General features: G+C 40.3%; 1 protein-coding gene across 10 annotated transcripts in view; it reads left to right on the forward strand.

The window, feature by feature from the left end:
- Nucleotides 1-25,274, forward strand: part of CNTN1 (contactin 1) — a 393,162-nt gene that overhangs the window by 136,314 nt on the left and 231,574 nt on the right. For 9 of the 10 annotated variants that reach the window (XM_075930024.1, XM_075930057.1, XM_075930017.1 and 6 more), the window contains one exon: nt 8,103-8,150. The gene's annotated coding sequence lies outside the window, so the exon portion shown is untranslated. Of the gene's footprint in view, nt 1-8,102; nt 8,151-11,617; nt 11,726-25,274 lie in introns of those variants that run through there. The other variant, XM_075930066.1, reaches the window with a different exon arrangement.

The following is a 25,274-nucleotide window of genomic DNA, read 5'->3' on the forward strand; positions in this document are numbered from 1 at the left end:
GATCCTGAAAACTCCTGCTTTGTCATCACCTAAACTTGTTGGGTCCTAAAAATGTTGCCATAAAAATCTCGTAGGCACATATATTTCTGCTGTCGGCATTTTCATAGTGCCTCTGGGTACGTCTATACAGCAAAGTTATTTTGAAATAACAGCCGTTATTTCGAAATAACTTTACTAACATCTACACAGCCAAACTGCTATTTCGAAATTAATTCAAAATAGCGGAGCGCTTATTTCAAATTTGGTAAATCTCATTCCATGAGGAATAACGCCAACTTTGAAATAGCTTTTTCGAAATAAGTGTTGTATAGACATATTGAAATAGGGAGCCTCCAGCCTTCCCAGGGTGCCCTGGTGGCCACTTCAGCCTCAACCAAGAACACTCCTCTCCCTCATAAAGAAACTCATAAAGAGAGTTTGTGTTCTTGAAAATACGTGTATTTTATTTGACATCAGGAAGGGGGGTTAGGAAGGGATAAGTGGAAGGATGTGAGGGAGGAATGAGGCACAAGCCCCCAAGTGGGGCAGACCAGGGAGGCTCTTAGTGCTCCTCAGGGTGGAAGCTCTCCTGCAGGGCCTCCTGGATCCTGACAGACCCCTGCTGGACCTTGCGGATGGCAGCCTGCAGAAAGTGCAGCCAGGCTCGCAGCAACACGTCCAAGAAAAGCACCAGAGTGCCCGGGGCAGCTTTGTCTCCATGTTGCAGAGCACTGTGGTGTCCCGAGTGAGGGCAACCAGAGCACTCAGACAAAATGCTTTGCTGTCCCTCATCGAGGTAGACAAGCAAGCAGGGAAACCTGAGAACTGGCTGTCTGGGGGGGGGGGGGTCCCTTTAAGACCTCAGATAGCCTCAGGCAGCAGCCCCACACAGTAAGTCCTGACCTGGTGCCCTGCTGGAACTGGTTCCGGCTGGCCTTAAATGCTATTCAGCATCCACTTAGTGTGGACGCGCTATTTCAAAATAGCAAAAAGCTATTTTGAAATGCATTTTCTGTGTAGACGAGTTATTTCAAAATAAGCTATTTCGAATTAACTATTTTGAAATAAGAAATTTCAAAATAATGCTGTAGTGTAGACATACTCTCTGCCTAGGTGTCTGGCTGCTTCTCTGAAGCTCAAACCCCAGCTGGATCCTCAAACCAGGTGAAGATGGGATTATCTTGCCTGAGGGACCTAAAGTGAGGTTGATGCCTCTCTTACAGTTTTAACCCAGTAGGCAGAATGCTCAGCTAGGATGTAGGAAACACAGGTTCAATTTCCTCATTTGCCTGAAAGTGTTTGCTCTTAACTGCTGGGCTATTCCTACGTAGATCTATATTGCTGAAGCTTGTTCTACTCTGGTTAAATAATCAAATGGTCATTGAAACAGGCTGTGTAGGTACTGGGTCTCCCATCTCCTACGTTCATACCCTAATCATGCACCCACCTCTGACCCAATGACTCTATAAGGATTTTATTCTAAGTGGATATCACCTGAGACTAGGGTTGCTAGATGGTTTAACCAAAAATACCGCCCCCCCCAAAAAAATACCCACCAGGAAAAAAAATTCTGTTGAATAAAGAAAAAGGGGGAGACCAAAGTTGTTGATCCAAACAAAAAAAGGGACTTCAACAGCAGTTACTAAGCACAAAAAAAGAAAAACCCAAACAACATGGTCCCATTAAGGAGAGGCTTTTTGCCAGTGGCCATCTTGTTTTTCTGCCCCTGCCACAAATCAGTTCTCCTGAGATCCAGGTAAGTAGGGAAGTGGGGGGGGGGGGGGGAAGGGGGAAGGGGTGCGGGAGCTGAGTGTGTTGTAGGGTTACCAGGTGTCTGGTATTTTCTGAATTTTTTTACCTGACAGGAAGCAAAAATACCAGACTCTCCGGGTCAATACCGGACACTTGGCAACCCTACCTGAGACCTCTTCTGGAGCAGGATGTATATAAGAGTATTTGCTTAATAGCAAATTCTATAGCAAGATCATTTCAGGTATCACTCGTAGGATTGCCAGGTGTCCGGTATTCTACCGGATAATACAGTATTAGCGCTCTTTGTCTGGTAAAAAACAATCAGAGAATACTGGACATGTGCAATGGTCTGGTATTCCCTGATTTTTCCGGCTGCGCACTGGACGGAAGCCTGGTGTGGGCGGGGGGAGCAGCTGGAAGACGAGGCCACGATTGGCACTAGGAGCCTGTGATTGTGCAGAAGCCTGGCAGGAGTGGGAAGACTGGCTGGGAGTCTCAGCCACTCCCCCCGCCCCCTCCAGGCTTCTGCGCAATCACAGGCTCCTATTGCCGATTGCGGCCCCGCCTCCCAGCCTAGGAGTCCCAGCTGGGAGGTGGGGTTGCGAATGCCGCTCTGGGTGCCCCAGTACTGGGGTGCTTATTATCCTGCGGTTTTTTTTTTTTTCGCTTGACCAAAAAATACCATGTGTCTGGTATTTTTGGAAGACCATCTGGGAACCCTGCTTCTGTGTTTAGCTTCTAATACCCCTTGAAAAATCCCCCTTTCAATTTAAATTCGTCATACTTAACCTCAAAGATGAAGTTCTGGAGAGAAGATTAGGGAAAACCCATTCAGCAATTCCTGTAATTACATCTTTTGCCTCAGCCCAGTCTGAGAGAAAACAGGTTTCTGCACGCAAGTATGTCCTAAAGTTTCCTTTGCTCATTTATCCACAGTAAGGTGGGACTACTGATCCTAATCAGGATAATTAATGTGCAAACATTAATAAACATGGGGGCTGTGTCTAGACTGGCAATTTTTTCCTCAAAACAGCTGCTTTTGCGGAAAAACTTGCCAGCTGTCTACACTGGCCACTTGAATTTCCGCAGGAACACTGTCTTCCTACTGTCTGAAATCAGTGCTTCTTGCGGAAATACTATGCTGCTTCCGTTTGGGCAAAAGTCCCTTTTGCGCAAAGCTTTTGCACAAAAGGGCCAGTGTAGACAGCTCAGATTTGTTTTGCGCAAAAAAGCCCCGATCGCGAAAATGGCACTTTTCTGCAAAAAGTGCTTTTGTGGAAAAGTGTCCGTGCCAATCTAGATGCTCTTTTCCGCAAATGCTTTTAACAGAAAACTTTTCAGTTAAAAGCATTTGCGGAAAATCATGCCAGTCTAGACGTAGCCGGGATGTTTCTTAAAAACAGTGAAGTTAATAAAATTTTTAAATTACATTGGTTAAAAGTTAAAAGGAGGAGTTGGTTCTCTCTCCCTCCTTCCCCCCATATGCTGGAACTGCTAAAATGAAGCTGAAGGCTCAGATTCAGCTCCTGTGTGACATTTTGACACCTTTTTCATGCTGCCTTTGTGTTCTACACAGTCTAAGACTTTGCTTACTTCATAATAATTTTTTTTAAACTCTCTAATAAGGGTGGTTTCTGAGACGCACTGAGGTTGCATTTTCAAGGTTAAGTGATTGCAGTGATGTCTACCTGCATTTATAAAATACAAACCAGCAACTCTAAGAGGTGTGACTTGCCCCATTTATTTCAATGTGTACTAACTTGGAAGCCAGGAATAATACTTTAAATGTCATCATTTTTAATGCCCTGTTCATTAAAGCAGAAGAGAGAGCAATATATTATGAAGATCTGCACAATTATGTGATACAGCTTATTTTGGCACCTGCATTGAGTGAGTAGGCCTAAGAGAAAACAGCTCCTCCTCCATCACTTGCCCACTGAAGAAAAAGCCAAGCCCACAGAGTGCTGAATAGGCAATTTGAATTCCATCCAAGGGAGAGCTAGTTCAAGAAGTGCAGAGAAGCATATAAACATTGCCGTGCCTGAGGATTTGGGTGTATTTGGACCCCAGTGAGGGGATGATGAGCCCAGAGGGCATGCATTGTTATATTTTTTTAGCTTTCAAACAGGGGAAATACTCATAAATACTAGACTAATATTACTCTAAAATGCTGTTGAAAAGGGTAGGTAGAAAGCACTAAATGTATTCCAGCATAATTCTATGTTCCGGTTGCTTCTATCGCCTTCCATTATAGTTACAATGAATGCCTATTGATTTCTTTCATCATTGCTTACTTCTTGCATTCTGCAGCAGCTGTTGACTTCATTTAAGAAGTATAGATCTAACCAACAGAACAAATACAGAGTTTTATAACTGAAGCATATTTTGAAAAAAAATAGATATAGAAGTCTAGCTGTGTTATTAATATTAGGATCCGCCACTAAATGTATGATAAGAACAAGTTAACATGTTTTTAATTTTTAAAAACATGTTTGTTTTTGATCAACATAATTTCTATGAAGATTTCACATATTTTGAATAGTTGTGTATTTTTGAAAATTTATGTATATGACTGTGGTGGGAGCTGAGTTTACTGGTGATGCTGCCTAGTGGTAAATTCACTGGTTTCCTGTCTGCAGTGTCCCTTGCCAGCAATCATTCCAGTGCTGTGGTAGTCCATTGTTTGGACGTAGTGATGTAGCCTTCTGGACAGTTGACTTTGCCTCTTCTGAGGTAAGAGTCCAGCAAAATATATGCAGTCCAGTGTCCTGCCAAGAGAGTGTATAAGCCCTGGCTTGGACCCCTGTGAGAGGCATGCCCTTGCCTCAGGACTTCTGCTGGGTCTGTCTATTCATCTTCTCCAAGGAAGGTGAGAGAGGGGTTTAAACCCTGTCCAGAAAAACGGTGTGAATCATAGAACATTAGAACTGGAAGGAACCTCAAGAGATCATCAAGTCCAGTCCCTTGCCCTCATGGCAGGACCAAGCACCATCTAGATCATCCCTGACAGATGTCTATGTAACCTTCTTTTAAATATCTCCAGTGATGGTGAGTCCATAACCTCCTTAAGGAATTTTATTCCAGTGTTTATCCATTGACAGTTAGGATTTTTTCCTAATGTCCAAATAAACCTCCCTTGCTGCAATTTAAGCCCATTGCCTCTATTATCAGAGACTAAGGAGAACAATTTTTCTCCGTCCACCTTGTAACACCCTTTTAGATTCTTAAAAACTGCTATCATGTCCCCTCTCAGTCTTCTCTTTTCTAAACTAAACAAGCTCAATTCTTTCAGTCTTCCCTCATAGCTCATGTTTTCTAGACTTTTAATCGTTTTTGTTGCTCTATTCTCTGGACCTTCTCCAATTTCTCCACATCTTTCTTGAAACGTGTTGCCCAGAACTGGACACAGTACTCCAACTGAGGTTTAATCAGTGCAGAGTAGAGTGGAAGAATAATGATGGTAGTGGAGTTTGTGTCTTCTCTCTCCATGATTCTCCAATCCAGGTTTCTATGAAGGCCAGTAATGACAAACATTCTGGGGTGTTCTGGAGATGCCTCCCTGGCCTACTTCCTACTACTTGCTTCCCCATAAGGTCGTAAAGTTTAAGAGGAAATAGCATAAAACAACTGAAGAAGGTAGCCATCTTCTTTTCATGCTAGTCTCAGATTCCTGGGCTTTACCATCTTCTGGGTGTCAGGCAGGCTGTAGTCAAAGATAGGTCCCTGTATTCAGGCAGAGTCTCCTAAGATAGATCTCTCTACCTCTATCATCCCCTTGTTGTGTCATTTCTGCCCTCCAAACCTCTGAGCTGTCTGGCACCCTTTTCAGCTTCTCTTTCTGCTGAAGCTGACTATTCAGGTGCTGCAGGCAAAGCAATCTGAGCCCAGAACTGTTTTTTGACCTCTGCTATCCCAACGTAGCTTATGTACCCCATCAGAAGAATCCTGAGGCTAATTTTTCTGTATCTCAGCAGGTCTTCTCAATCTAAATTAAAATTATACCTTCTCTGTATGAAAGGGTTAGGAGGAAGAAGGAATGGTGGGACTTTTTATCCATGTGAGTTAGGTGGAGAAGCACCTGTCTTCCCCCCACTCAGGGATCACACTGTGGCTTAGGTGAGAGGTAAATGTCTAGATGCCTGGAGGAAGGCAATAGCACACATGCTCAGTAGTGGAAATATAAGCATTGAGGGAACCTTTATTGTAGAACCTAAACCTGGAGTGAGTTAAGGTGCCCAGGATGCTGATCAGTGGCTATGTGGATCACAGTGGTGCCTAAAATGAGACTTAGGTTTTTGAGTCTGTGGGTCGAGTATCTGAGTCCCATACCCTTCTCTCTTACCTTCCTGTGGTCCCAGGATCCTAGTGAAGGTGAGAGAGAAGAGTATGTTGTTGAGGGAGACACAGATGTATAGTAGTATTTCTAAAAGACATTCTGTCTTTTAAATACAGGCAGTCCCCGGGTTACGTTCAAGATAGGGACTATAGGTTTGTTCTTAAGTTGAATTTGTATGTTAGTCGGAACTGGCTCTAGATTCAGCTGCTGCCACTGAAACTGACCAGGGGCTGACTACAGGAAGCCGGAGGCAGAGTTGCTCTGCCCCCAGCTTCCTGGAATCAGCCTGATCAGTTTCAACAGCTGCTGAATCTGGAGCCTGGGACAGAACAGCTGGGGCACTGCCCGGTAGGTTCCCACAGGACCAACCCAGCAGCACCCCAGCTGCTCTACCCGAGGCGTCCCACAACAAAAGCCTGGTCTGCTGGGGGGGGGCGCACTAGCTGTGCTCCCTCCCCCCCCCCAGCAGACCAGGGAGACCTGAGCAAAGCCGCACAGGCGGAGGGACCCCGCCGCCTGTGTGGCTTTGCTCCGGTCTCCCTGGTCTGCTGGGGGGGGGGGGGGTCCAGCAAAGCCACAGGAGCAAAGCCGCCCAGGCGGCGGGGGTCCCGCTGCCTGGGCGGCTTTGCTCCCAGGCAAACGAGCAAAGCTGCATAGGCGGCCGCTTTGCTCGGGTGTCCCTGGTCTGCTGGGAGGGTCCAGCGGCTTTGCTGGACGCCCCCAGCAGACCAGGGAGACAGGAGCAAAGCCGCCCAGGCGGCGGAGGTCCCGCTGCCTGGGCGGCTTTTCTCCAGGGCAAACGAGCAAAGCCGCCCAGGCGGCAGCTTTGCTCGGGTGTCCCTGGTCTGCTGGGGGGGGTCCAGCGGCTTTGCTGGACCCCCCCCCCCCCCCCCAGCAGACCAGGGAGATCGGGAGAAGCTTTTCTCGTCCTGGAGGACACGGGCGGCGACCCGCCGCCCGTGAGCTCCGGGGCGAGAAAAGCCCCGTTCGTAAGTGCGGATCCGACGTAAGTTGGGGACTGCCTGTAATCACCCGTCTAACTTGCTGTTTTTAGTACTTAGACAATATTTATCCTACTGCTCTGTAAAAAAGCATTCCTTCAGTAATAGAAACTGAAAAACAACAATGAGGATAGGAGATGTAGGTAGGAAGAGGGGATAGAAAGCTAAAAGCTATGTGACTGAATTCTAAAATGGCGGTCCACTTTGGATTACAGGCAAGATTACATTTTGCAAAGCCATAGAGCGGAAAGTTGTTGCTTGGCTATTATTCTGTATCTTCCATAGAAATATCCCACACTGTCCTTGGATCCAAGATCTACGCTGGAAACTATTTTATTTCCAGGTGTTTCATTATGACCTGTGTAGTCCTAAAAGGTACTAAATGATGATACTGTTAAAGGTTGCTGAGTGATATCTGCAACTGAAAATCAGAGAAGGCTTGCGATTAAGGCTTAAAATGGCCTTTTGGGCAATCAAGAAAGAAATAGAAAGAAATCTATCATGTGGAAGTAAGACCGCAATAAGGAAAAAAATCACAGGTGAAATATGGTGTTGGGAAGAATAATTAGTTGTGGGATAGTGAAAGTTGGAGCTTGGTGAGGGTGAAACAAAGCATGTGTTCAAGCAGAGAGCATATCACAGTATTGTGTGTGAGACAGTTCAGGAAGGAAGCACGTTTTTGGAGTAAGATATTCCTGATCTTTAGGATTATTTGTATTGATTTTAGAAATGTATAATAACTGATATGTAAGTAATCAGGAAAACTAAACTCACTCATGCTAAACTTGGATTTATATAGTTAATAAAATGGAAGTTTATGAGAATGTTTTTATTATTTCTTTTGGCGTGACTAACTGGAAACACACAGGAAACTATTAATGCCAGATAGTTTATGGGAAATGCTGGACATGAGGCTGAAAGTTTGTTACACAAATATATAAACAATAAGCTATATCAGTCTGTCAGTAGAAAAATTATGTTTAAAAATAGCCCTCCAAGGAACTGAATTGAATTCTGAATGTATTTACTTATAGGTAATGTTTCTGGATCTGCACTGAAATGGTTTACTACATCTAGTAAAGGTAAGTAACTTTTCTTTCTAAAATTCTTTCACTACTATTCAGTAATAAAATAATGAGTCATTGATATGTTTAATCAAGTAAAATGGTCTGAACAGTAGGAGAGTTAAAATATTTTTATACTGCATTGATCTTATATTTAAAAATATAGGTAATATTATTAAATTTGACTATTGTATATATCTGACATACCTAGGGAGAAGGGGTCTTGCTATTTTTACACTTCTAACACCACTTCAATTTTTAAATCTTATCTAAAGTAAAACACTCAATTTTTAAATTATTTAATTTTTTTTCATGGAAATATTTTTATATATACACCATTCAACTTTTATTTGACGACGGAAGCAATGGGAACTATTGAGATGTCGGAGAAGCCATCAAAATGATGTATCTGCTTGCTTCTTGTCACCCTGTTCTGCTATGTACATATCGACACCATGCTTACCGCCAGAGGGCCTGATCTAAGGCTCATTGAATGACTGAAAATTGCCCTTTATCTCTAATGGTCTTGGGGTTATAAGGAGTGAGTTATGGAAGGGAGGCACACAGAGTTTACACTTACGTGACTTCCATTGGTGTGGGAATGGATTGAAAAGCTGGAATGGGGCCATAATGTAGTGCAGCAGCAGACAGCTTTTGGAAAACATTTGATGTGCCTTCCCCCGAACAGCTTGTTTAAAAAATTATGGAATGATGCTGCTTGTTATGATAGTAAAGGACTGGAAAAAGTCCATGGTTCAGGCCCCCAAACAATTTGGGGTACCTTACAGAAGCACCAGGGCCTGTATAGAAGTGAGAAGGGTCTTTCAGCATCTGTAATCTGTGGATGCAGATACACGGGGATATAAAGTGGCTATCTTCGGATTTGCAGGGCTCTGCACAAAATCACCCAAGTTTTGCTTAAATATATTCAGAATACATAACAGCCACCTCTCATAAAAGCCTATATTTAGACTCCAGTTCTGCCAGTATTTACTCATGTGCTTAACTTTATGCATTTTGAGTAACTCTACTAAAGGTTCATATACATACTTGAATTGTCACATGGAGTGTAGTTCCATTGACTTTAAGGCATAAGTCCTGCAAGCTATAAACTCATTGCAGAAGGGGACAAGGTTTTTTTTGTTATGTTCATACAGTGTCTAATACAATGGGGCCCTGTTCTTTGACTGGGACACCTAAGTGCTATTGCAATACAAATAAATACATTTATTTTTTACTCTGTAAAATACCTTCTTAAATTCTCCTTATTCATATTGTCTCTTAACTTAAGCATAAATACTTTAATTCTGACTTGTCCAATTACTTTAAATAGATTAAGCTTAATTTCATAACCCTTAATTAATATAAATATTTCTGTACTTGTTGGAGTCTTGAAAGAAAACAGTTAACTCAATTTTGAAAAATCTCCCCTCTAATTTGAACACTACCATTCAATTTGTTATAGTAGCTCCACTATTTTGTGCTCTTTCAAATGTCATTACATTTCCCCCCTCTACTGTATTAACTAGTTCAATTCCATCAAAACTAGATATGGTATGGACACCATTTCTGTCCAAATGCCTTCTACCATCATATTCCATCTCTGAATCACTGATCACTTGGTCTCTGGAAACAAATGATTCTCTCTGGATGTCTATACTTTATGGCTTGGAAAGTTGAATTATTTGGTAACAAGGACAGAAGTGCAGTGTGTCATTACATTATTACTTAGATTTTGTTTCACAGGGGCAACTAGGGCATGAGCCAAAGCTTACTGAAGTCAATGGTAATCTTTCAGTTATCTCAGTGGGTTTCTGATTGGGCCCTTATAAATCCTGGTATGTACTGAGGCCCTATTATGCTTAGTGCTGTACAGAAGTAAATGTTTTTTGTTATTTTAATAATACAGTTTAAGAGGTAGAATCTCATCTTGATACATGCATATATATATAGCTTCCATAGCTCTTTTATCAATGAGATCCTGCCACACATATTGAATTTGTAGAATTAAGAATACTCCAAATCTGAATATGAACCCACATTTACTAATATGTTTTTGACTAATATGTTCTGGAACTTTAAACTTTGACATTTCCTGGAAAAATAAACTGTATCATTTTTTCCTCCCATGAATTCAGAGCTATTTCATTAGACTTCACCAGGCAATGCAATGAAACCTATGCAGTAAAGGTGCAATTTAAGACTCTACGGCCGTGTCTACACTGGCACCCTTTTCCAGAAAAGGGATGCTAATGAGACAAGTTGGAATTGCAAATGTCGCGGGGGATTTAAATATCCCCCGCGGCATTTGCATGAACATGGCTGCTGCTTTTTTCCGGCTCGGGGCTTTGCCGGAGAAAAGCGCCAGTCTAGACGGGATCTTTTGGAAAATAAAGCCTTTTCCGGAAGATCCCTTATTCATGATTTTAAGAGGAAAAATAGTTCAGATTAATATTCAGCTTTAAATCTATTAGCAGGATATATTATATTATGTATTCCATATTCTATATTATGATAACTTATATAAATATGCAATTGGCCACAATACAGGCACCATTATTTTGTATTATTAAAATACCTTAGGAGTTGTGTCATTGGTGAAGGCATAAACAAAATACAAAGGCCAGTTTGTTTTCTGAATAGTAGATTGTTGTTGAAGTGTTTGTGCCAGCCAGTACAGAGAGAGAAATCGTGTTTTATTCTTCTCAAGAGAGATGAATTACTCAACTGCCTCAGCTCCTGCTTATTACAGTCTTTTTCCCGAGTTAGAAAATGAAGAGGTCTTCTCTGTTTTACTGAATTGCTCTTAAGAAAAAATACATTTCTAATATAAATGAGAACAAGCTACACATAAATATATAGAATTGGTTTTTTTTTCTATATAGGGTCATTATATGTACAGTGTCTTGGATGTATGTATGCAAGCCATCCCATTTCAACAGTTTTGGTGTCTGTGTTTTGGTTGTTTAAGAAAAACAATAGTAGGGTTTTTTGGGAATGGATTTGTTCAATCACCCGCAGCACATTACAAGTAGTTATATCACCAATTTATGTTTTGATGTTCCAGGTATCATGCTGTACTATTCTTCTGTCTGGGAAACTTGTGCATTAACTCTCAATAATATTATTTTCCTCACTGCCGCAGGAAGATATAGAGTCAAGATTACTCAGAATAAAGGAGTTCACTTAGCAGTTCAAGTGTATTTTCATTTTAAATAGCCTTCATTTTGTTTTGGCACTCTGAACTCTTTCTAGACTGAAATAGCTTTCATCGTCTATCGTGTCTTGTAAACAGTGTATCAGTTTTTTTATTTACATTATCGGTATAAACTGAAATAGATTAACTGTGATATCTGTTAACAGTGTTGTGCTGTTACAATTCAAGCCTTACATCTTGGGGTTAAAGTGGGACTGACATGCTAATAAATGGCTTAGACTTGATGCCACATATAAATGACAAAACTCCCTGTGATGTCAGTAGGAACACTCTGGGGATGTCTGATTAGTTCTGAGAAAGGCACTGAACAGCCTTGCAAGTAAACCAGAGATGAATACTGAAGGATATGCATGCAGGATACCAGATTACCTAACCTGTAAGTAAACTGAGTGCAAAAAGTTTTTGTCCTTTGGGTATACAATTTGACATGATTTGGGGAAAAGAAAGTAATTAAGATAAAGGACATTACTATATGTGTACTTTGGGAAATTTATCTTCTCAAAGAATATTTCATAATCAACTTCTCTTGGAAGTAAAGCTATACTTGTATACTTTTGATCATTGTTAATCCTAAGAAACATCTTAGGAGGTAGGTAAGATTAAAATAACATCTGGAATGGCTCAGAACAGTTGTCCATCTAGCCTAGTATCCTGTGGTGTGACAGTGGTCAGTGCCAGTGTTTCAGGGGAAATAAACAGCTCAAAGCAGTTTTGAACGTTGTTCAGTCCTTGCCTCTAGCAATATGAGCTGCATCACTGACCATGATGACTAATAGCTATTGATGGACCTGTCCCCCATGAACTTATCTACTACTTTTTTTTAACATAGTTATACTTCTGGCCTTCACAGTATCTCTGGAAATTAGTTGCACAGGTTGACAGTGCATCATGTGAAGAAGTACTTTGAGTTTTGTTTTAAACCTGATATGTATTAATTTTATTGGGTGATGGTAAATTTCTTGTGTTATGTGATAGGATAAATAACAATTCCTTATGTGCTTTCTCTACACCTTTCATAGTCTTCTCTCATACCCTCTTAGCTATCTCGTTTTCTAAAATGAATGATCCAATCTTTATATCTCCCTTCATATGGAAGCTGCTCTATAACACTAACCGTTCTTGTAGCCCTTTTTTGTAATATTCCCAACCCTAATATCTCTATTTTGAGATGGGACAATCAAAACTACACGTGGTATCCAGGGTGTGGGTATATCATGTATTTATACAACAACATCATGATATTTTCTGACAAAGTCTGTCCCAACATTGTTTGATTTTTTTTGACTGCCATTCCACATTGAGTGAATGTTTTCAGTGAACTATTGATTATAACATCAAGATCTGTTTCTTGAGTACCGTAAATTAGCGCATATAACTTGCACTTGTGTATAACCCACACCCATGCATAACCCGTGGTTTTTCCTGAATGTGTGTGTGTAAAAAAAAAAAAAAGTCTTAGATAACCCAGGCACGCGTATAGCCCGCGGGTTATTTACACTACTTTAAGGTACCTGGTAATTGCACGTACCAGCCACAGCCTCCAGGAGGGAGGGAACGGAGAACGCAGTGCAGGCAAGTAAAAATAAACTTATATAGCCCGTGGACATGTATACTCCGCGGGGGAGTTGCGAGGTTTATAAAACTTTGTGCAACCCACAGGTTATATGTGCTAAAACATGGTAATTATAGTTAATTTAGATCACATCATATTGTGGATACAGTTGGGATTGCATTTTCCAATGTGCATTGCTTTGCATTTATCAACACTGAATTTCATCTGCCATTATGTTGCCCAGTCACCCCGGTTAGTGAGAACCTTGTGTAACTCTTCGCAGTCAGTTTTGGACTTATCTGTTTTGAGTAACTTTGTGTCATCTGCCAATTTTGCTACCTCAGTGGCAGAGTATTTATGAGCATGTTGACCAGCACAAGCCCCCAAAGAGCCCCTTGGGGGATCCTGCTGTTTACCACTTTCCACTGTGAAAATTGACCATTTATTCTTCTTTTTATTTTCTATTTTATGAATAGTTGTTGACCTATAACAGCATCTTCCCTCTTATCCCATGACTGCTTATCATGCTTAATAGCTTTTGGTATGGGACCTTCTGAAAAGTTTTTTAGTAGATTGCCCTTGTGCACTTGCTCTCTCACCTCTCAAAAGTAGTGAGAAGCTGGTTGTGTTTCCATAGTATTATAGGTTCTTTAACTTTCAGTGGTCTGCCCTGCAAATTCAGAGTCACTCTAAAGAAATGTATTCAAATGTTCGGTAATGGTGCTGTTAAATCTGGGGTAATTTCACAGGGCCCATAATCTCTATCCTGTCAAGATGAAGAAAAGGAAATGATGTGAGTGACAGCAGGGTAAAAGCTATATAGGGTGAACCACTTCCCTGGGTAGGCAGGTTTCCAACCTTGACCTTTCCACTCCCACCAGCCCCTCTCTATTGTGGCTGCTGACCCCTGCCTCCTAGCCCTGGAGCTCAGGATTGCTAGGCCCAACCCTAACCCCAACCTCAAAATGCAGGAGGATGGGCAATGCAAACCCAACCACTCCTGGAGCTCCAGAGCCCTGGTAAGGATGTTAAAATGTGGCTAATTGACTAGCCAAGTAGTTGATAGAATTTCCATCAACTACTCGACTAGTTGATAGGCACTTCTGCATTCCTCCTTTGACATGTACAAGAGCCCCTGCTGGGGGCTCTTGTACATGTCAAAGGAGGAATGCAGAACTCTGTGTACAGCCCAGGGCCAGTGGGAAGGGCTGCTGATTCCAGGCTGCATGTGAGTGCCTGTTTCGACATGTACAAGAGTCCCCAGCAGGGGCTCTTGTACATTTCATAGACCTGGGGTGCAAAGTCAGCGGGGCGCTCAGAGTCCCCCACTGACCCCCGACTCCATGCTGTGCTGCATGCTGCGCAGAGCCCGGGGTCAGCTGGGGACACCATTTCAGCGGAACCCAGAATGAAAGCTGGGGACTCCCCCAGCTGACCCCGGGTTCTGGGGAAATGCTGCGGGGCTCCTGGGCTCCACAGCTGCCCTTTTGAAATGCGGAGCTGGCTTTTCAAAGGGGCAGCCACTGCGTGGCTGATCCTTAGCTCAGCTGTGTGGCATTGCCCTAGGAAATGCCAAGACAGCGTTTTAAAGGGGCAGCACTGCACAGCCGAGCCAGGAAATTCCCCAGTGGAAGCTTAGGGTCAAGAAAAGTCTAAGCTGTGTGGCAGCTGCCCCTTAGAAATGCTGACTTGGTGTTTCAATGCAGCAGCGCAGCGCAGCTGTTTCCCAGCTCAGCTGTGTGGAGCTGCTGCTTTGAAGTACCCCTTCCCCCCTTCTCCTCTTTGTAGCAAATGCTTATTGAATAGTCAACTAGTCGACTAGTCCTCAACATCCTTAAGCACTGGGTGGTGAGAGCGACCCCGAGGGTTCACTGAGGCCCCCAGCTTGCATGTTCAAGCCCTGGGAGCAGGTAGGAGGGGACCTAGAGGTAAAGCATAGATGGGGCTTCCTTCAAGTATTTTGGGAAGGCAACGGCGTCCTGTGCCTATGATTCCTGCTGCCCATGTGCAGTAGCCTCTAAGATGTGCTCATGGGTGACAAAGTGAACAAAGGTGTTTGAAAATCTACCTGAGCACTCATTACTGGACTTCAAAGTCACTGTGTTGTTTCAGGCCCACTCCACAAGCCAAATACACAGGGAAGCATTGAATAAAGGTGTGAATAAAGACATCTGGCTAGCACACTACCTTCCACATCCTAATGACTTAGCCAACTAAACAATGGGTACTTAAGAACAATTTGCATCTCCTCTGTCAGCTTCTTGTAACTTCAACACTCCAGTTGACTATTTTTACCCTTCCTTCCTCCCCATCCCCTATTTATTTTTGGATCTGGACCTTTAATACTCCATTCATCTGAAGAAGGGAAAAGGCCTTATCAAAGAATACAACATTAATATCTAACAGGGCCATTGCTCAATCCTGGGAGAAGATGTGGCACTCCTTTGTGAACGTGTGTGTGTTTTCTTTAAATGCTATCAGTGTTGAATGGAAAAAAGAATAGCTTTGCTAATTTTTTTTTTTTTTAAGTAACACTGCTTAAGACTCTGGGATTGACCTTTGCTGTTCAGAAAATTGCCACAGATTTTGGAATTTATCATGACAGGTACCAGAAAGAAAGTTGCTTTGTTATTAAAGATGGTTCCCTTCACAGTATATCACCCCTGGTATGAAACTGTGGCATCAGTACTGTTTGAGCCAGTTTATAGGTATGAATTTCTAAGTGTAAACATTACATAAAGTGAGCTACACTGCTGCATCTCAGTTGCCTCTATTGTTAGAAATTATCTTACCCATTTAAAAATGTCTGAATATACTTACAATAGATAATGGGACATGAAGAAAAAATAAATACGTTCAAATATATTCCGTCAAATTCTAACGTCTAAGGACTCAATCCTGTGAGCCAGCAAAGCACTTAACTTTAAGCATGTGAGTAATCCCATTGACTTCAGTAGGACTATACTCAAATGCATAAGTAAAACAATCACTTAAGTATTTTGCTCGATTCCGGACTGAGTAGATAATTGTGCTCCATAAGCTTTCAGTTCCTTATATTGTTGATAACTAGTTACTATGTAAAGAGTTTTGAGACATTGTACCTTAAATGTGAAGGGCAATGTATACAAACATAATTTATTCTTCTTTTCTATTTTGCAGTAGTGGAAAAACGTACTTTACAGTAAATACTAAACAGCTTTAACAGTTTGGGGGATGTGTCTGTCAACATATGAATTCCATTTTGGTTCCGTGAATATCATGTTTTATTTCTGTCTCCATCTCTCTTTTGAATATAATTTAGTGTGGCTTTCAGCATGCATTTTCTAGTCTAGCAGGAGCTTGACTCTGAGGCCTGGTGTGCACAAGGAGATTAGGTTGATATAACTGCATTGCTCAGGGATGTGAAAAAATCCACACCCATGAGCAACATAGTTAAACAGACCTAGCCCCCACCAATGTAGGCAGCTCTAGGTTAGAGCTACACTGCCATATTTTTCTGGAAGAAGATATGCAAATCATGTTTGCATTTGCATATCTTCTTCCGATCTTTTTGCAAAAGAGGTTTTGCCACTATTTGGCTCCATGTAGATGGGTCCAAATGTCTGAAAAACTCCCTCTTTCACAAGACCCCTTATTCCTTATAAATCAAGGTTTGCAGGGTCTTGCAAAAGAGGTTTTTTCCCTCGACATTTGGCCCCAAGTACACAGGGCCAAATAGTGGCAAAACCTCTTCTGCAAAAAGAATTGAGAGAAGATATGCAAATGCAAGTGCATATCTTCTTCCAGAAAAAAATGGCAGTGTAGCCATAGCCCTAGGCTACCGTCTCTTGGGAGGAGTGGACAACCTATGCCAACAGGAGAATCCGTCTTGTCAGGTTAGGTAGTATCTTCACTGAAGTGATGCAGTTGTAGTGGCTTATGTGTAGACGTACCTTTAGTTGAGAGACAGTGTCCGGAAAACTGTGACAGTGCAGTCAAGGGCTATCTGCATTGATTGGCCTTAACCTGATGAAACAAAGGATTGGCTGATTTCAAGGTCATTGACTTTGAACAACTCTACCCTGAAGTTGAGTGTGTGGTGTAGTTTGGAAATTCCCCAATGGAAGCTTAGGGTCAAGAAAAGTCTCAAAAACAGTTTCAAAAGAGGAATGCTCTCTAAGCAAAGGACGCAATTAAAGTGCCATAAAGAAAACTTTGCCAAAGAGGAGGGAAAGTTGTCTGTCCTAAGGACTTGGACCAAACTGAAGATTCAGAGGGGTAAATCAAACTGGGTCAAATCACTCAGCAGCTTCAAAATTGCATTTAACATTTTTTCTGAAGATCGTTTTCTTGTGCTTTAGAGAGTACTTGTAACCAAAATATTATTTTTCTAAGCCAATGTTTCATTTCTTTACTGCCATGTTGGCTCTGAAGTGTATAAATAGGAAAAAACATGCATTGATGGCAGGAAGAAGATATACAAAAAAGATATTGAAGCTCCTGAGGGCTCAGGATGCACTATTTCTAGGATTTAGATGGCCAGACTGCAGCATCTCACTGTCTAAAAAGGATAGGGAGTGGGTCTAAAACACAGAGGTGAAAACTAGAACTGGCTGTAAAACAAGAATTTTGTAAAAACATTAAGAGGCTTTTTTAAATTGATTTCCATTCTAATGTGGAACTCATGCCAAGACCTCTCAAAAATGATATAGAAAAACCAGAGAAAGAGACCTCATTCCGAATAGTAAGTTACTCACTTTGGAAAGCTTTTTTGAAATGGGTACATATCCATAAAAAGTTTATTTTTGATTAATTGGCATTCTAAGACAAAAAAAAATCCATTTAGTTGAAAAATCTCCAGTCAACTCTACTAGGAACTGTGATCAGTCACTACCCAGAATCATGGGATTTAGAAACATGTATGATTCAGCAGTTGGATCTGGTTCCAGCAGAATTATGTCCATCTTGAGAAGAGGACAGGAGCCAGTTGTGACTGTAATTATTAAAAAGTTTTAAAATGTCTGCTCCCAGTCTTGCATTGAGACCCATGCAAATGTACTGTCCCACTGGAGTCAGTTAATTGCAGGATAGAGGCCCTTAAATAAAATATGGATACCTTGAAAGACCATTTTCAGCTTTTACTTTTTGTTTGTTTTTGTACTGGACATAAAATTGGAAAGGTATTGTGACTAGATGAAACAAGCTGCTGACCTTTACACAGAAGCCCTTGATTCAAGCATCACTTAAACTGCTTTTGAAAGATTGCATTCGGGGTGGCCATGTTGCATTGTTTTGCCCAAGAAAATGTTCAGTCTAATTGCTATAATACAACTTAAATAATACACCATATGTAATATAAATATTTGACTCTGAGAAGAATGAGGAGGAAAATTAGGAGGCTTTATATAGCATTTATAATATTTTAGCTCACACATTGGCCTTAGAATTGTTAACTGAGAACAGTTTGCAGGACCAGATTTTATCCTTTGCTATACATGAGACATGTAACCTGTATAATCTTTTAAATTACTGGTTATTAAATTAAAGCCAAGAAAAACACATATTGGCTTTAATATTACAGGTTGTGTTTTAAGATCTTCCAGATAATTCATCTTTTTACCTGTTTCTGAACAAATGTGCTTTGCCACTCACGGAATTCAGTAAACATGGACACCCCTTCCTCTAGAAGGCTGCTTTTTCAATTCATTTTTACACTTAGTCTATATACAGTAAAACTCCAATAGTCCGGCATCCAATAGTCCTGCACTCCTGATAGTCCGGCATCAAAATGGCAAGAGCCTAGTGAGCGAACTTGGGCAAAAAATGAGTCACAAGGTAACAGCGGCAGCAGCTGAACTGAGAAAAAAGGGTAAAAAAGGCTTTAAAAAACCTAAAACATTACAGTATACTATATACAATATGTATAATAAAAAGGGTTAAGAACACTTGATATACAGTATATAATGTATACAGTGTGTGTGTATATATATAACCATCTTATAGTACCTCCTGATAGTCCAGCACCACCTAGGTCCCATAGGTTCTGGATTATCGGAACTCTACTGTATCTAGCTACTAGCTGTATATCAATTCTATTCTTATGAAAAAAGAAAATATACAACAATATTTTCCTGTTGTCTTATAACAAAAGAGCTCATATGTTATACAGTAATTTTTAAGAACAGAACTCCAAAATTAAGTGAACGGTTTTATCTTTAAAAAAAAACAAACACAAACAAAAACAAAACGAAACCTTGTCAGGCTCAGTACATCCAGATAATGAGAACATACAATAGTAGTTTAAAAATGTCCTTTGACAATCTAAATGAACAAAAAGAACTTTTCAGCATGATTTCTGAAGTTTGCCAAATGTAGGTTCTGATGAATGGTTGCGGAAGCAAGTTTAAAAAATGGCGGTGTGCAATTAAGATTGTCCTATATCCTTAGAAAGCCAGGTTCCTAGCACTAATATTCTACATTGCTTCAGTAGAATTGTTGTGGTGAGATGTAGGTTCAGGTATTGTACGTAGGAATATACTTAGAAATGAAGGGATTTCTTAAAAATGGCAGTAAACGTAATTAAATGTAAAGAAATCCAGAGACGCAAACAAAGGTGCAGCATGCTGATTGATTAAATTATTTCCAAATGGAAGATAATGCACATTAGAAGGATTAAGTTGAACTATTATTATATATTGCTGCCTATTAAAAATAATTGCAACCACTGAAAAACAAAACATCATTCTGCATAGCTCAGTGGAAACCTCTCCTGAATGTGCAGTGGGAGACAAAAATAATGTTGCATTGTACTGAGAATGGGATTTTAAAAAATGCTGAAACCAATGCTATTACACAACATGGTGGTATGACTTCATGATCAATCTTTAGTGGTGTTGAAAATTTACAGTTACATGTCATGAAAACTAACACTGACTAGGACTGTATTTTAGAGAGGCGTTGTATATACAGCAGCTCCCCGAGTTACGACCACCTCCACTTAACGACCATCCGCACTTACGATCAAAGTGGTCGTAAATGCAGATCCGCGCTTACGAACAGCACAGTCGCCATGTAACTCTATGGGATCCGAGTTACAGACCAAGTGTTGGTCTGTAACTTGTTCGTAACTCGTGGAGCGGCTATAAAGAGATATATAGGGTAACAAGCAGGACAGAGTATACTGTTCCAATAGTAGAAGAACAAGGTGAAGTACAATGAAGTTGCAAGACAACAAATTTAAAATTGATATAAGCAACAGGTTGAACTCATTCATTGAACTCTTTTGCAAGAGATGAAGCATCTTTGTGACATCATTTATTTTGATGCTGTTCATGCTATTTACTATCATGTTTTCTGTTACTGGCTTATCTTGAATAGAGTTGAAATATCCTTCCATCTCTAGAAGGATGAAGCGGCCTTTGCATCTTTCTTTTTGTCAGTATATTTTGCATCTTGCTCACAATTTCCCCTATTTTCTTTTGGATGCCTGTCATTCCCTAGTAGGTAAATAGCTAAGGGGAGAGAAGGATATTGTGTGGTTAGTGCTAGAGATTATTCCTGTTTAATAGGAAGTTGTGCAGATGAAAAATGCTCTGAAGAGTTGTACTTCAGTTATTGAATGTTGATTCTGCGCAGGTGAGAGGTTTAAATTAGTATCCAGTGCTTTTTTGTATACGTTTGGGAAGTCTTTTCTCCATTTATGGACATAGCTGACATATATAAGGAGTTACTCCTATGGAATGAAAGATGATGGTGCTGCTGTCAACCACTGAAGAAATATTTTGAGTTTTTATCAGGAGATGAGAACTTTTTAAAATTCCGTCCAGAATTTCCAAGGACTTTTGCTGAACAGGGTTTATAGTTTAAAAAAAAACCCAAAAAGACCCACACCATGGGATGGGGAACTCAGTTGATTTTTTTCCCCCGTATTTTTTCAGTATTTTTTTTAAGTTTACCACTGAAGACTTTCCATATATTTTGAAAAATGTTTAACTCTAGAAACATTTTAGAGCCTCTGCTCTAAATTTTTTTATATAAATTGTAATTATTCTAATAATTAAAAAGGAACAGTATTAGATCTCTGGAGCTGAGGTCATCTTTTATGTGTGTAAAGTGCCTAGCACCAGGACTGCTGATTGGGGCCTGTGTATACTACTACCATATTAATAAAAATGAGAATATGAAAGGCTAGCTTCACAAAGTCTTAGATCAGTAGCCATGTTAGTCTGTATCTGCAAAAACGGTGAGGAGTCCCGTGGTACCTTAGGCTACGTTTACATTGGAGCGCTATTTTGGGATACTGGAGGTATACTGAAATAGCTATTTGTGTCTTTTGAGTGTACCTGTTTGAAATATAATGGGCTCGCTATTCTGATGTTCCTGTAAACCTCATTCCATGAGGAGTAAGGGATGTTTCGGAATACTGATTTAATTTGAAATAAGCACCAAATTTCAAAATAAACTATTTTGAAATATCAAAATAAGATACACAAATTTGAGCTATGCAAATTGTGTATCTTAGTTCAACCTGTGCTACAGTGTAGATTCACCGCTAGAGACTAACAGATTTATTAGGACATAAGCTTTCATGGGTAAAACACATTTCATCATCTGTGGAAGTTACAGAAGCAGGATGTATATATAAGGAAGAAGCTATTTGTGTTAATGAAGCTAATCAAGTCATGGTGGAAGTGGGTCATTCATAGCATTTGGTCTCAAGATGTGAATATTCAGAGAGAGGAAATGGCCTTTTTAGTGTGTTAAATAGTTGAGCTCCTTATTCAGTCCTAAATTGATAACGTTGAATTTGCAGATAAATTCTAGTTCAGATGTCTCCCTTTTTAAACTGGTTTTTAAAATTCTTTTCTACAAAATAATTTCAAAAACTGGTTCTCAACTGGCTAACTTATTACAAAGGCAAGTATATTCAACTCTATGGTTTCTTTCACCTATATTGCCACTCCCACATCAGTGTGACTCACTTTATTATTCCTATATATTTGTATCTTTGCATTACCATGTCCCATTGATTATCATTGTTCCAGAAAGTTTCTGTGATGACTATTCTATCAAATTCTCCTTTAAGATCACACACTCAGTTTCAACCATCTTAGAATTTAAACTTCTAGCATTTGTGTACAAGCACTTATAAAATCGGTCAGTATGGGTTTGTTTTCATGTGATGCATCTGAATCTGACTCTCTTTTCATTTGACTGTTTTTCTTCATTTCCTACCTACTATATCAACTTCTGTTCTCTCCTCTTTTCTGGAATATAAAGGATCTGCTTTAATAAATCCTACCATAAGGGATGTCTCCATAACTTGTGCTCCTCCACGCCTGTTGACTTTTCCCCAGCACTTAGTCTAAAAACTCCTTTCTGACCTTTCTAATTGTACATGCTGGCAGTCTGGTTACATTTGGTTTAAGTGGAGCCCATCCTTCCCAAAATGGCCTCAGTTCCTTATAAACCTAAATCCTTCCTCTAAACAACGTCATATCATGCATGCATTGAGACCCTGCAGTTCTATCTGTGTAATCAGCCTTATGTGTAGATTTGGCAGCATTTCAGAGAATCCTACCATAGAGGCTCTGAACTTTAATCTCTTACCTAGCAGTCTAAATTTAGCTTCTGAGACCTTTTTCCTACTTTTCCTTATGTCATTGGCACCTACAGGTACCACAATGTCATTGGTTCCTTCCCAGCACAGCACTTACATTTATCTAGATGTCTTGAGAGGAAGCTTTGCTCCCAGCAGGCAATTCACTATTATGTGGTTCATCCAGTCATCACAAACTCAGCTGTGTATATTTCTAATAGTCAAAGTCTCCATTACTGTCATCTGTGTCTTCCTAATAACTGGGGTTCCCTCCCCTAGAGGGGTATCCTCAGTATGAGACTTGTCAAACATTGGCATATGAATTTATCTGACTTAATATGTCTAAAGTGAAACGACACTTCAAGAACCCATGTGCCTGACTAAATGAAAAACTACAGACTAGAGTAACAAGAGATACTTCTAATAAACTAAAATATAAGATTGTCAAAAGTTGTTACAATACAAAATAGTACTGGAAATTGGTTTAACATTTTTCAAAATGTATTAGTGCCATAGCTAAAATCATGCTTCAGTCACATTGTGGAAGTTCAAATATAACCTCTTCCTGAAACACCATTGGATTCAAGGTTGATTGAAAGAGGATTGATGCCCCATTTAAGAACATTTGGTTGAGCTCTTAAGAAGGCTCTGTGTCCACATTTGTAGCCAATTACTATGACTGTTTTAAAATTTTCACTGAACAAAAGTTGATCAAAGACCATGTTTTACCGTGTCTCAAAAGAGAAGCCACCAATTTTTTTGTTGAAAGGAATCAAAGACCTATAAACCTTTTCCCCCTTTAACCTTCATACCTGATCCCTAACCCAAACATCCAACAGAAAGAAGAGTTTGAAAAATGAGTAATGGAATGAAATCCAGAGTTTTTCTTCTTTTCTGGTCTTTAAAATTGATGACACAGGTTCCTAACCAAAGTCTTTATCTCTCCCTAGTCCATTTCTCAAGTATGTACTGAGGGATACTCTCCATTAAGGTTAATGAAGTGGATGGACATCTATTAACATCAGTGGGCATTTTGAATCATTAGTTCAGGATTGGGAACTATTGATATGTCTACTCTTAACTATAATAATATGCCATCAGAGGAAAATGGTCTTAGTTAAGATTTAAGAAATACCTGTTAATATGTTCATATTAATTTGACCCGAGAGTAGCTCCCTTCACCACATGAAGGGATTAACCAAATATTCTTTTAAATACTTAAGCAACCTACAGAAATTTGATAAAATAAAGGTGTTACACCAACTTTTGCACGTTTTCAATACATTGCCTTCATTTTCACTGATCCTAGTAGCAGAATAGGAACACTGCATAGCCAGGTGCAGTAGTGTGTACAGTTTGTTGTAGTCCCTGTGCTGGAGACTAGCAATCTACATAAACAATTAATAGGCAAAAAGCAAGCACTGGGCAGCAACAAAACACACATGACTGAACATTAATGTTAAGAACTTGCCTTGTTAATGCCTTTTCCTTTTCCATTCTAAGCAGCATTTACCAATATAAAAACAAAGGTCTAGGTTTGTAGGCATTTTGGAAATGATGTGTGTTCTGGGGATGGGGAGCTTAAAAGGAGAGCAACTCTGAAGGAGGTGAGAAGATGAGAGTGAGCGAAGAACACAAAGGGTACATCTACACAGCACCGTACAATGAGGGTTACAAGGATGCCAGAATAGCATGCTTGTTATTTTGAAAAATATTTAGAAATAATGGGCACATTTAAAAGATGCAGGGTAGCTATTTTGGGATACCGCCAGTTCCCAAAATAGCCCCGCTGTTTAGACATACCCAAATAGAACCTTACTCTGACTTGGGCAAAATGAAAGAAAGATGGGAAATGAAAAAATATCAGAAAAAAAATAGTAGAAACTAAGTTGTGTAGGACTCAGTAGACAAAGACAGAGGACACAATTCACTGTTGTCCTTTGGCATATCCTCAACTTAGAAGGATAGCATATATATATATATATATATATATATATATATATAAACCCACTCCACCAGTTAGAGAACTGGCTCTGCATTCCCTGCAGATTCCCTTTCTCTGCCAATGCATGTTGGGTCATTTTAGGATGGGACAAAATCTGAATGGGTTTTGGCAACAAGGTTGAATGGGCAGCTGTCAGGTCTGCTCTAGCCTGAATGGATATCTAAATTGGTTCTTGAACCTCCTAAACAGAAGATTACAAGGATTTTAGATAACTTGTTTTATATAACTTCTGGAAATGTACCTTGGTACTAAGCATGCAAATAGTGTGCTATAAGCCCAATAGTGTAACCCGTTAAAATTCTACTAGTTAAACATTTAACTAGGAACTAGGTGTACAGGGGTGCTGCAGTACTCCCCATTTTACACGGGGATCCCTGTTGCTGACTTCATGCCCAGGAATCCCTGCTGCCACTACCATACCAGGGGATGGCAGTGAAACTGAAGCTATCAAGCTTATTGGTTAACTGGTTAAACTTTTACACCACTACTTGGTACCAGAAGAAGGAATGTAAACACAGAGGATATTTAACTAATCTATGTATCCAGTTATTTATGTTCGCAGGTTTCAATAGAATCCATTATGCAACACCAGTGTGCTGGAGGTGGGCATGTCACACACATCAGTGCATTATACAGGATTTGTCTTTGTGTTATTGTCTAGTGTGAACTTGAGTGGCCTCATTTTCTGAGAACAGTCTACTGCTGTCTCTATGCTCTGCAATGTTCAGTGGGTTTATTGTCTAACCGTCCACTGGTTCCAATATGGGTTCTTCTACTTGGAGGACATTGTG

The sequence above is a fragment of the Pelodiscus sinensis genome, chromosome 1 (genome assembly GCF_049634645.1).
Source record: "Pelodiscus sinensis isolate JC-2024 chromosome 1, ASM4963464v1, whole genome shotgun sequence".
Taxonomy (NCBI): domain Eukaryota; kingdom Metazoa; phylum Chordata; order Testudines; family Trionychidae; genus Pelodiscus; species Pelodiscus sinensis.